Here is a 12151-nt window from a genome sequence, read left to right on the forward strand (position 1 = left end):
CTTCAATCTCTCCCTTGATGACTGAATTTTAAATCTCCTTCAATCTCTCACTTCATGCTACATCATGTATTATTCATGACATCTTCATTCTCCCCCTTTTTAACTTAGTTTGATACTCAAGCAAATTCTTTAATCTCTAATCACTAGTAGAGCTCCCCCATAATATTTGCTCTTAGCTCACTACAAACTTGACATTCTCTTCTCCCCCAGCTTGAGTGCAAACTAAGATAAAAAACAACCAACATATCAACATCTTAACTAGTCTTGCATTATACCCGCTGTTAAACAATCTCTGTAACCCTACAACTATCCTTTGTTGTGTTGTTCATCAGTTCTCAGCCTTAAGTACTCTACTTATTTGCATGAACCATCCGAAAACTTATTCATGAGAAATTGGATAACCTGAGATGATCCCTTCTTATGCGCAACCTTAAAACTCCTTGAAATTGTGATATAAAAACATCTCCACCTCATAATCGATTTGTGAATCCATAAAAAAAAAACTTTGAACACAAAACTCCACCAGAAACTGTAGCCGCCAACAGATCTAGCAATACTTCATCAAAAATTGCAGCATACACAAAAATATATACTAGCAGGCCGTCACTAAATACCACATACATAACAACTCTTTCCTTTATTAAGTGCTATTCCTAACTCCACTTGAAAATTCTTCACATTACCACCATGAGCCAAGCTTGTTTTCTTCTAGCAAAATTTCTTTAAAACCCTTTGACCGAACTTTTCTTCCCATGACAACTTTGCAATCAAAATGCCTTGGCAGAAATTTTTATGTCTCAACCTCTCTCTTAGTCTAAGTTTCGATCACTCTGTCTCAAAGCCTTCTCCAAAAACGCTTGTCAGCATTCTTCTTAGATTCCAGCAAGCTACCATAACATGTTTCAACATCTATACTCTTGGCTCATTAGAACTTCATTGGTGCATAAGACTCTGAATCAACTGTTCTGCAATATTATCATTCAACTAAGTTCACGGACTCCAAATCCAGTTCTCTTATACCAGAATCTAGTTCAACATGTCTATAGTACATCTGTCAAATTTTATCCCATTCTGAGTTCATATGGTCCTCCTTTGATGTTATCACTGTAACTGGTCAAAACTAAAACTTCTAATAGACTGATTCCGGAACAGACTGAAGATCCTTGAATAAAATGCAACTCAACCGTCAAAACTTCAATACAACCGTTTAATCTCACGTCCGTACTATCATAAAGCTCCTCACAAAATTGTAGCGTGATCAGATTACTAGACATCCATCAAACATTGTCTTAAAACAGACATCTCGAAATTGTTTTCTTCTTCTTTTTTTTAATCTAGGTTGATGATGCAGTCCATATCTCCTCTTCTTGTTCTCCTCCTCCATGGCTGCAGCTCTCTCTTCCTCACTGTTGGACATGGGCTGCGCCCCAATATGCCACTCGGCCCAACAAGACGAATTCTGTGATTCCGGCCCGACCAAGTGGATGCAAGTCATTAATAATCCGTAAAGGGCAATCTCGGGAATTCACAATGGGAACCCTAGAAAACCCTCGGTCTACAGTCCACTATATAAAGAAACAGTACTCACTGGAGAAAGGGGGAGACTCGCGTACAATATCCCGAGAGCAATACTTTGCGTCTAAAAACTCTTGTTATTCTCTGTATAATTTTCGGTTAGCTTCCGAGCTCGTCGTGACTCACTTGTCAGTTCTCCTGTGAACTGACGAGCACGATCTTGACTCGTTTTAGTGACGACCTCACATTCCTATCATTAATAAAGAACAAACTTCACTCTTTCCCCCTAAAATCGATATTTATTTAGTGTTGTGCAATTCCCAGTACAAACACTCACTGATCTCTTTTTATCTCTTCAAACACACAACCTTCCTTAACATCTTTGTTTAATGACACATACATTTATACATGACCAATCGAGATCATCTCTAAAATTATGATCTGCAGGCTAGCCTTCAAGAATTTATTCCACAACTTCTTGTCTTGAAGCAACTAAAATTCTGCCTGGGAGACAATCTCTAAGAGACCAGTAATCTTCATAACCTTAATTCTGTAATTTGCAGTGGAATCTCCGACATTTGCAGTTAACCTTTTAAAACTGAAGTCATATGCTTGTAATTATCCGATCTACAGCTTGTGGTAACTCAGAACCAACATCACCAGTCACTTGTAGTATGTCGAGTCACATGATTTTTCATTCTCACAAACACCTTCTTGAAATTGAGCCATATATGCTTCAGACATTTAATCATACTCAGAACAAAACACCCAAATATCCAGTTTTTGTATATCTTATACTTTGAGCTCCATCAACTTGTACTGAAGCTATTTTTGTTTCTGTTGCAGTCTTGATGCAGATCATAAACGGAGTAGCAAAACATCCCAGAAAATTATGAAATTCGGTGACAACATCCACAGCAGTCATACGAAACCATAGAAAGAAACGGATCATGATTTGAGTTTAAGGTTAGCGAGTTATGATCAAATTCGCAAGACAGATCCAAACTGATACGACCTGCGAGCATCCAACTTTGAGAGCAATTTCCCATCAACCCACAAGGAATCGGAGGGATATCTCTATATCCTTAGAAAGATCTTGTTTTCAAGTTTTCAGAACCTCTTTCAAAACTAAAATAGGAGGTCTGTTGCCAAATAAAACTAACTGCTTCAGACGTGATATAAGAGCTATAAACCACATCATGAGACCCTGTCTTTTAAAAGTCTCTTCTTTTCACGGCATGAACTATTGATGATGGGACCATCATCAAGACCAAAAATCTCTTTCCCTGCTCTTTGGAGAAGAACAAGAGCATTAACAAGATCATCACCATTTAGAACCAACACTCCTAAAATCATCGATAACACCATTGTTGCTTCAACTTAAACAATCGAGAGATGTAGTCTCCACTTTCACATCAATCGCCACAGCAAAGTTTCCATAGCAGTAGTTCTTTAATGTCTGCATGATCGCACGAACAAAGAATCTTAATTCCTCTTTGCTTTTCTTTGGATCTTTATAAGAGGCGGCTTGTGATTAGCAACAATCTTCTCCCCCTTGTTCACTTTAAATCCAGCCTCTCTTCTTTGCAGCCACAACACGCACTGATTCCGTTTAAGCTTATAACATCCACAACTTTTGACTAGGAAAATAATATCACAGTCATCTCGCTCCTGCCTCTAATTCCAAGACCAACTGAAAGCTCCCTTTGAGATCATCTTCACAAAATTGCAAGTTCACAATATAGCGCCAAAATCCAACCAAGAGACCAGTCCTCAGCAACCCCAAATGAACTTCACGATACCTGCAGCAGATTTCTCAACCACCGTCAAACTCAAATTCAGATCCAAAGCTCTATTGATCCTAAAACCAGCCGACATTCAAAGAATTTTCAGACACCATAATCACTTGGAACTCTCACTGTCGAAAAATACTTTCAAGAACAACCATAAGCTTGTTATGGAACTAGAGAATTGAAGGAGTAAAACTCTTGTTCTTATTCTTATTCTTCATAATGTCTCAACGAGGTTACATATATATAGAGTACAAAACAGCAAGACTAAAACCGACTAGGAATTGGTATATGGCTGATGGGCCTTAAACAATGGACTTCAAGTCTTGGACAAAATATAGACCGTCAATGGGCTTGGTTATGGAGTCCATCCTTAAATGGTTTATAACACTCCCCCTTGGATGACATAACCATGCAAGATGCTAAGGGATCGATGCAATGTGCTTGGGGATGCTGCCTCATTAAAACCTTACCAGGAAAATCCAGTGGGACAAAACCATGGTGAAGGAAAAAGAGTACAACACACATTGCTCCCCCTGTTCTAAGCATCCCTGAAGTCCTTAAGTCTCTGCATTCCAATCTGGTGCATGAGCTTCTTGAATGTTGTTGTCGGCAGTGTTTTGGTGAAGAGATCGGCTGAGCTGTTGCTAGAATGAACTTGTACCACTTGAACTTCTCCGACCTTTTGTAGTTCATGTGTGAAGAAGAACTTGGGTAGAATGTGCTCTGTCCAATCTCCCTTGATGTAACCTTCCTTGAGCTTTGCGATGTTGGCAGTATTTTCCTCGTATAGGACTGTTGGCTCCTTATCATCAATATTAACCAAACACACTAAACTTTCTTTGTTATAACCTGCATCAGCAAAACCAACTAAAACATCTTTGTTATAATTAGTATAATATAAACCCAAATTTAAATGTTCCTTGTAGGTAACGTAATGAATACTTAATTTCACTCCAGTGCCTTTGGGTCGGACAAGAACTAAATCTTGCTAGGAGATTCACGGCAAAACATATGTCTGGTCTAGTGTGGCTAGCCAAGAACATTAAAGCTCCTATAGCACTGAGGTATGGCACTTCAGGACCAAGAATTTCTTCTTTGTCCTTCTTTGGACCAAATGGATCTTTATCCAAGTCTAAGCTTCTAACAACCATTGGACTGGTCAATGGGTGAGCTTTGTCCATATTAAACCTCTTGAGTACCATTTCTGTATATGCCTTTTGATGCACAAGGATTCCATTATTTATGTACTCAAGCTGTAGTCCCAAACAGAATTTTGTCTTGCCTAGGTCTTTCATTTCAAACTCTTTCTTGAGATATTTTACTGTTTGGGCAATTTCACCAGAAGTTCCAAGGATGTTTAAATCATCCACATAAACTGCTATTATAACAAACCCTTTGTTTGCAAACTTCTTTATAAATAGACATGGACTGATTGGGTCATTCTTATAGCCTTCTTTAGCTAAATATTCACTTAACCGGTTATACCACATTCGATCACTCTGTTTCAGTCCAGAAAGGGATTTGTCCAGCCTTATGCAGTACTGTTCTCGAGAACTACTCTTATCTTTGAGCTCAAAACCTTCTGGTAATCTCATATAGATTTCATTATCCAGTGGACCATATAAGTATGCGGTTACAACATCCATTAACCGCAAATCCAGTTTTTCTCTTATAGCCAAACTTATTAAGTACCGAAATGTTGTTGCATCCATCACAGGAGAGTATGTATCCTCATAATCTATGTCTGGTCTTTGAGAGAATCCTTGTGCTACAAGCCGTGCTTTGTATCTCACGATTTCATTCTTCTCATTTCTCTTTCTTACAAAGACCCACTTATGTCCAACTGGTTTAATTTCAGGTGTTATCCTTAAGATCGGACCAAACACACTTCTCTTCTTTAAAGAGTTTAACTCCACGTCAATGGCTTCTTTCCACTTTAGCCAATCTTTACTTTGAGTGCACTCTAATATAGACGTGGGTTCATGATCCTCATTTATTTCAAGTGCTACCTTGTATGCAAATATATCATCGATGTCGACATCTTTACGGTTCCATTTGATTCCAGACATTATATAGTTTATTGAGATCTCATCATTATCTATACCTTCAGGTCCTTGAGGTTCAGCGTCCCGAACCTCACTTGGTACCTCAGGACTTGCCGCAGCCATGTTTGTATTTTCTATAATTCCCTTATCCTCAGTCTGTTTTGCACCTTTAGACTTCTGAGGGTTCTTATCTTTGGAACCTAATGGTCTACCTCGTTTTAAACGTGGGTTAGACACTGTAGCAACTTGATTATTGTGTTTCTTCTGAACATCAATACGTACTGGTGCATTACAAGCTGGTATGTACGATTTTGTTACTCTCTTTGGGTCAGCAAAGGAATCTGGCAATTGTGTAGCTAGCTTTTGCAAATGTATAATTTTCTGGACCTCTACATCACAGGCTAGAGTCCGAGGATCTTGCCAATTCAAGGATGNTTTCTTCTTTGTCCTTCTTTGGACCAAATGGATCTTTATCCAAGTCTAAGCTTCTAACAACCATTGGACTGGTCAATGGGTGAGCTTTGTNGTCTCTCCACTCAACATAGGGAATTCAGATTCTGTAAATTGACAGTCTGCGTATCTGGCCTTAAATAAATCTCATGTGGTTGGCTCAAGATACTTTANACTGGTCAATGGGTGAGCTTTGTCCATATTAAACCTCTTGAGTACCATTTCTGTATATGCCTTTTGATGCACAAGGATTCCATTATTTATGTACTCAAGCTGTAGTCCCAAACAGAATTTTGTCTTGCCTAGGTCTTTCATTTCAAACTCTTTCTTGAGATATTTTACTGTTTGGGCAATTTCACCAGAAGTTCCAAGGATGTTTAAATCATCCACATAAACTGCTATTATAACAAACCCTTTGTTTGCAAACTTCTTTATAAATAGACATGGACTGATTGGGTCATTCTTATAGCCTTCTTTAGCTAAATATTCACTTAACCGGTTATACCACATTCGACCACTCTGTTTCAGTCCATAAAGGGATTTGTCCAGCCTTATGCAGTACTGTTCTCGAGAACTACTCTTATCTTTGAGCTCAAAACCTTCTGGTAATCTCATATAGATTTCATTATCCAGTGGACCATATAAGTATGCGGTTACAACATTCATTAACCGCAAATCCAGTTTTTCTCTTATAGCCAGACTTATTTAGATATCTAAAAGTCGTTGCATCCATCACAGGGGAGTATGTCTCCTCATAATCTATTCCTGGTCTTTGAGAGAATCCTTGTGCTACAAGTCGTGCTTTATATCTCACGATTTCTTACTCTCATTTCTCTTTCTTACAAAGACCCACTTATGTCCAACTGGTTTAATTTCAGGTTTTATCCTTAAGGTCGGACCAAACACACTTCTCTTCTTTAAAGAGTTTAAGCTCCACGTCAATAGCTTTTTTCTATTTTAAATAATCTTTGCTTTGAGTGCACTCTAATATAAACGTGGGCTCTAGATCCTCATTTATCTCAAGTGCTACCTTATATGCATAATATTTCATTTAATGTCGACATTTTTGCGGTTCCATTATATTCCAGACATGATATAATTTATTGAGATCTCATTATTATCAATACCTTCAGGTCCTTGAGGTTCAGCGCCCCAAACCTTATTTTGGTACCTTAGGACTTGCCGCGGCTATGTCTGTATTTTCTGTAATTCCCTTAACCTCGGTTTGATTTGCACCTTTAGACTTTCGAGGGTTCTTATCTTTGGAACCTAATGGTCTACCTCGTTTTAAACGTGGGTTAGACACTGTAGCAACTTGATTATTGTGTTCCTTCTGAACATCAATACGTACTGGTACATTACAAGCTGGTATGTACGATTTTGTTACTCTCTTTGGGTCAGCAAAGGAATCTAGCAATTGTATAGCTAGCTTTTGCAAATGTATAATTTTCTGGACCTCTACATCACAGGCTAGAGTCCGAGGATCTTGCCAATTCAAGGATGTTTGATTCCATGTTATTTCTTTAACCAGCTTGTTAGTCTCTCCACTCAACATAGGGAATTCGGATTCTGTAAATTGACAGTCTGCGTATCTGGCCTTAAATAAATCTCATGTGGTTGGCTCAAGATACTTTATAATGGTGGGAGACTCATATCCAACATATATTCCCATTCTCCTTTGAGATCCCATCTTAGTTCTCTGTGATGATGCAATATAAACGGCACACCCGAATATTATTTTAGATGGGATATGTCTGGCTTATGACCCGTTAATAATTGGGAATATTTATTCTCACTAGATGGCCTGATGCGTATAAGCTCTACTGCATGTAATATCGTGTGTCCCCAAGCCGACACTGGAAGCTTCGACCTCATTAGTAATGGTCAAGCAATAATTAAATACGTTTTTAATGAAGGATATCTAATCCGTTCTCTGTATGTACGTTTAATGAAGGATTCATCTAATCCATTTTCTGTATGTACATGTTCCATAGGAGGTTCCACACTTCCCCCCATGGACATACCATTAATTTTAAACGCTTGGATTATATGTTCACCAGCACTATCTAGACATATAGTCTTAAGTGGAAAATTTCTTTAATTACATTTACTGGTGATGGCCTTATAATGAGTTTCCCTTGTGTACATGCTACACACGTGAGATTCTTAGGGATAACTCTTTTCTCTTATAGGAGTGTGCCCATTCGATTTTAATATCGGCTTACGCATCACGTTAGAACCCGGATGGCCAATCCGGTCATGCCATAAAGTGAATTATCTTATTCATTGCCAAATTAGTCTTTATCATAACAATCTTAGCTTGGTATAAACCAGTGGCTAGTGCAGGTATAGTCTCTAGGACTTTCTTATGTCCTTATACTATTTCAATAATATATAGAAACTCTTTGTTTCCTTCACCCTTTATTTCAACATAATAACCATTCAAAAGAATGTCTTTAAAGCTCAATAAGTTTCTCTTAGAGCTGGGTGTATACAAGGCACAACTTAGTTCAAGATGTGTGCCATAAAATATAAGCCTGGCCGTAGCCATCAATTAAGCTTGTTGTACCCGCTAATTTGCTAATTTTGGCATTTTCATAATGAGATTATAATATCTCTTTTCCTTCATTAAATTGTGTGGTTTAATCCACTACCCACCACAATTATTCTCTTGTCCTTAGCCATTTCTCAATATGGACAATAATTTTTATTGTAAACTTTAATAAAATAAGCAAAGAAATATTTAAATAAAATCATTGAATTTAAACCAAAATAATTATCCAATACATAGAATAAAATTAAAGCATGAAAGCATAGAAATTAAACCAAATCCATAACTAAAATTAGTTATCTTCCTTTAAACAATCGGAAGTCTCAAAATCTAGTGAATCATCATTCTCATGGTCGAAGTCTTCTTCACCATCGAGATGTACATAGTTGGCCTCTGGATTCTTCTTCAAAGTCTCTTGATATGCATCAATGAGATGTCTAGGCGTTCTGCAGTTCTTAGCCCAGTGGTTGGACATACCACATCGGTGACAAACCGATTTAGCCTTGATTTGCGGTTTAAAGGACCCACGGCCCCTACCACCGCGGCCACGACCACCACGGCCGTAACCATCAAAACGGCTTGCCTGGCCCCAACGACCACCATGTCCTCTGCCACCACGGCCACGGCCATAGTGTCTTTCTCTGTGAACGTAGTTGGTCTCCTTGGGCTCTTTAGGCTGTTTAGGCTCATTCTGCTTTGCCACATCAACCTTGTGTGCTTCCGGTAATGGGGTTGTACCGGGAGGTCTCATAGCACTATTCATCAACAACAGCTCATTATTCTGCTCAGCTAGTAGCAAGCATGAGATTAAGTCCCCATTGGTTTTGAAACCTTTTTCACGGTATTGTTGCTGAAGTACTATATTGTGAGTACTAAAAGTAGACAAAGTCTTCTCTAGCAACTCTCTCTCCGTGACTTCAGTACCACACAACCTAAGGAGTGAGACAATCCTAAAAAGCTCAGAGTTATACTCATCCACGGATTTGTAATCCTGGATCCTTAGGTTCTTCCAATCGAATTGAGCCTTTGGTAGGAGCACCGTTTGTTGGTGTCCGTATCTGCGTTTAAGCTCTGTCCAAAGGTCAAGAGGATTCTCTATTGTGAGGTACTGGTCTTTGAGACTCTCAGCAAGGTGATGGCGCATGTGTTGAATGGCCTTGTACTTTTTCTTTTCGGTCGGATCGTAATCCTCTCCTATGCATTCAAACAAGTCCTTTGACTTCAAATTTATCTTGGTGTCCAATGCCCACTTCAAGTAGTTGTTTCCAGAGACATCCAAAACGGCATAGTCTAGGTTATTCAACCTTGCCATCTGCATAAACAGAAATAGACAACCGATTAGCATGCGGTATTTAAGACCGAACCATGCATTCAAACAATAGGCCATGCGGTATTTAAGACCGAAACATGCCATCAATTTAATCTTAGGTCATGCGGTATTTAAGACCGAACCATGCCTTGTTTCTCTTAAATTTCGTGGTTTAACTCCATGCAATGAAGACAACAAAATCAAATAGATTAAGGCATGCAATAATTTCCTTTTTACTAGAATTTCCTTTTCTTAGATAATTTTAGAAATTTTCCTTTTCTTAACTTAGATAACANATTTAGGCTCATTCTGCTTTACCACATCAACCTTGTGTGCTTCCGGTAATGAGGTTGTACCGGGAGGTCTCATAGCATTATTCATCAACAACAGCTCATTATTCTGCTCCGCTAGTAGCAAGCATGAGATTAAGTCCCCATAGGTTTTGAAACCTTTTTCATGGTACTGTTGCTGAAGTATTATATTGTGAGTACTAAAAGTAGACAAAGTCTTCTCTAGCAACTCTCTCTCCGTGACTTCAGTACCACACAACCTAAGGAGTGAGACAATCCTAAAAAGCTCAGAGTTATACTCATCCACGGATTTGTAATCCTGGATCCTTAGGTTCTTCCAATCGAATTGAGCCTTTGGTAGGAGCACCGTTTGTTGGTGTCCGTATCTGCGTTTAAGCTCTGTCCAAAGGTCAAGTGGATTCTCTATTGTGAGGTACTAGTCTTTGAGACTCTCAGCAAGGTGATGGCGCATGTGTTGAATGGCCTTGTACTTTTTCTTTTCGGTCGGATCGTAATCCTCCTCAATGCATTCAAACAAGTCCTTTGACTTCAAATTTATCTTGGTGTCCAATGCCCACTTCAAATAGTTGTTTCCAGAGACATCCAAAACGGCATAATCTAGGTTATTCAACCTTGCCATCTGCATAAACAGAAATAGACAACCGATTAGCATGCGGTATTTAAGACCGAACCATCCATTCAAACAATAGGCCATGCGGTATTTAAGACCGAAACATGCCATCAATTTAATCTTAGGTCATGCGGTATTTAAGACCGAACCATGCCTTGTTTCTCTTAAATTTCGTGGTTTAACTCCATGCAATGAAGACAACAAAATCAAATAGATTAAGGCATGCAATAATTTCCTTTTTACTAGAATTTCCTTTTCTTAGATAATTTTAGAAATTTTCCTTTTCTTAACTTAGATAACAACAAAATATTCCTTAAACTTTAGGATAATGATTATAATTAATTTAGAAGTTATCTAATTTATTTTAGGCATAATAATTTCGAATTTTCTTAAACCTTTTTGGGTTTAGGGTTTGAATTTCTCATACACCTAAATTGATTTTAATTTGGGATTTTAGGGTTCTTATGCAACCTAAATTTACTGGAAAATTCTATGCCAAATTCAATTAATTATTTCAAGGATGCATGCAATATTCGGATTTTTTTTTTAATCTTCCTAGAACAATCAGATTTAACAATCGAATTTAACAGCTTAAGTTCTAGGTTCTTATGCATCAAACAATCAAGCAATAATTTTAAACAATTTCAAACAATCTGATTTCAAGCTTGATATAGTTTTGGTGCAATTTAACAAAACAATCTAACAACCCTAACATCCGATTTTAAGTTTTAGGATTTAGGAATTTAAACTTTGTTAGATGTGTACTTGCATGTTTAGGGTTCAATAGTTTTTAATGTCCAAGTTCGATTTTTATGGTCCCATAGGTTTTCGATCTTACCTTAACACCAATAGGGGTCTGACCACGAACCACGAACAGATCCGCAACAGCTTCCCACGAACAGATCTCGAACCGCTCCTTGTACCGTACTTACCCCGGAACCGCGAACCACGAACCTCGAACAAGTTGTGGATAGAACTTGATCACGAGCTAAGGTTTGCTCGTGAACACCAAGAGATCTTCGAAACAAGGTTCTTAGTTTCGAACAGAAGGAAGAACAACGATGGTTTAGGGTTTTGTTGGGAAGAGAGAGATGAATGGCGGCGGTTAGGGTTTTAGGGTTTTTAGGGTTTTACTCAGCTGGATCTTAGAAACGATCGTGCTGATAACGTGTTATGGAACTAGAGAATCGAAGGAGTAAAACTCTTGTTCTTATTCTTATTCTTCATAATGTCTCAACGAGGTTACATATATATAGAGTACAAAACAGCAAGACTAAAACCGACTAGGAATTGGTATATGGCCGATGGGCCTTAAACAATGGGCTTCAAGTCTTGGACAAAGTATGGACCGTCAATGGGCTTGGTTATGAAGTCCATCCTTAAGTGGTTTATAACAAAGCTAATTTATTTATGAACCCAACATTCTTGGAATCTAGAATTCATCATACCCTTCCTCAGAGTCTATGATTAATGTTGTTTCTTCATGAATACTCGTTATTCTCATCTGCTTCCGATTCTACGTTAGCCACAAATTCAGGATCACACCTGAAACAAGAACAGATCTCTA

Source organism: Camelina sativa, chromosome 3 (genome assembly GCF_000633955.1).
Source record: "Camelina sativa cultivar DH55 chromosome 3, Cs, whole genome shotgun sequence".
NCBI classification, from domain to species: Eukaryota; Viridiplantae; Streptophyta; class Magnoliopsida; order Brassicales; family Brassicaceae; genus Camelina; species Camelina sativa.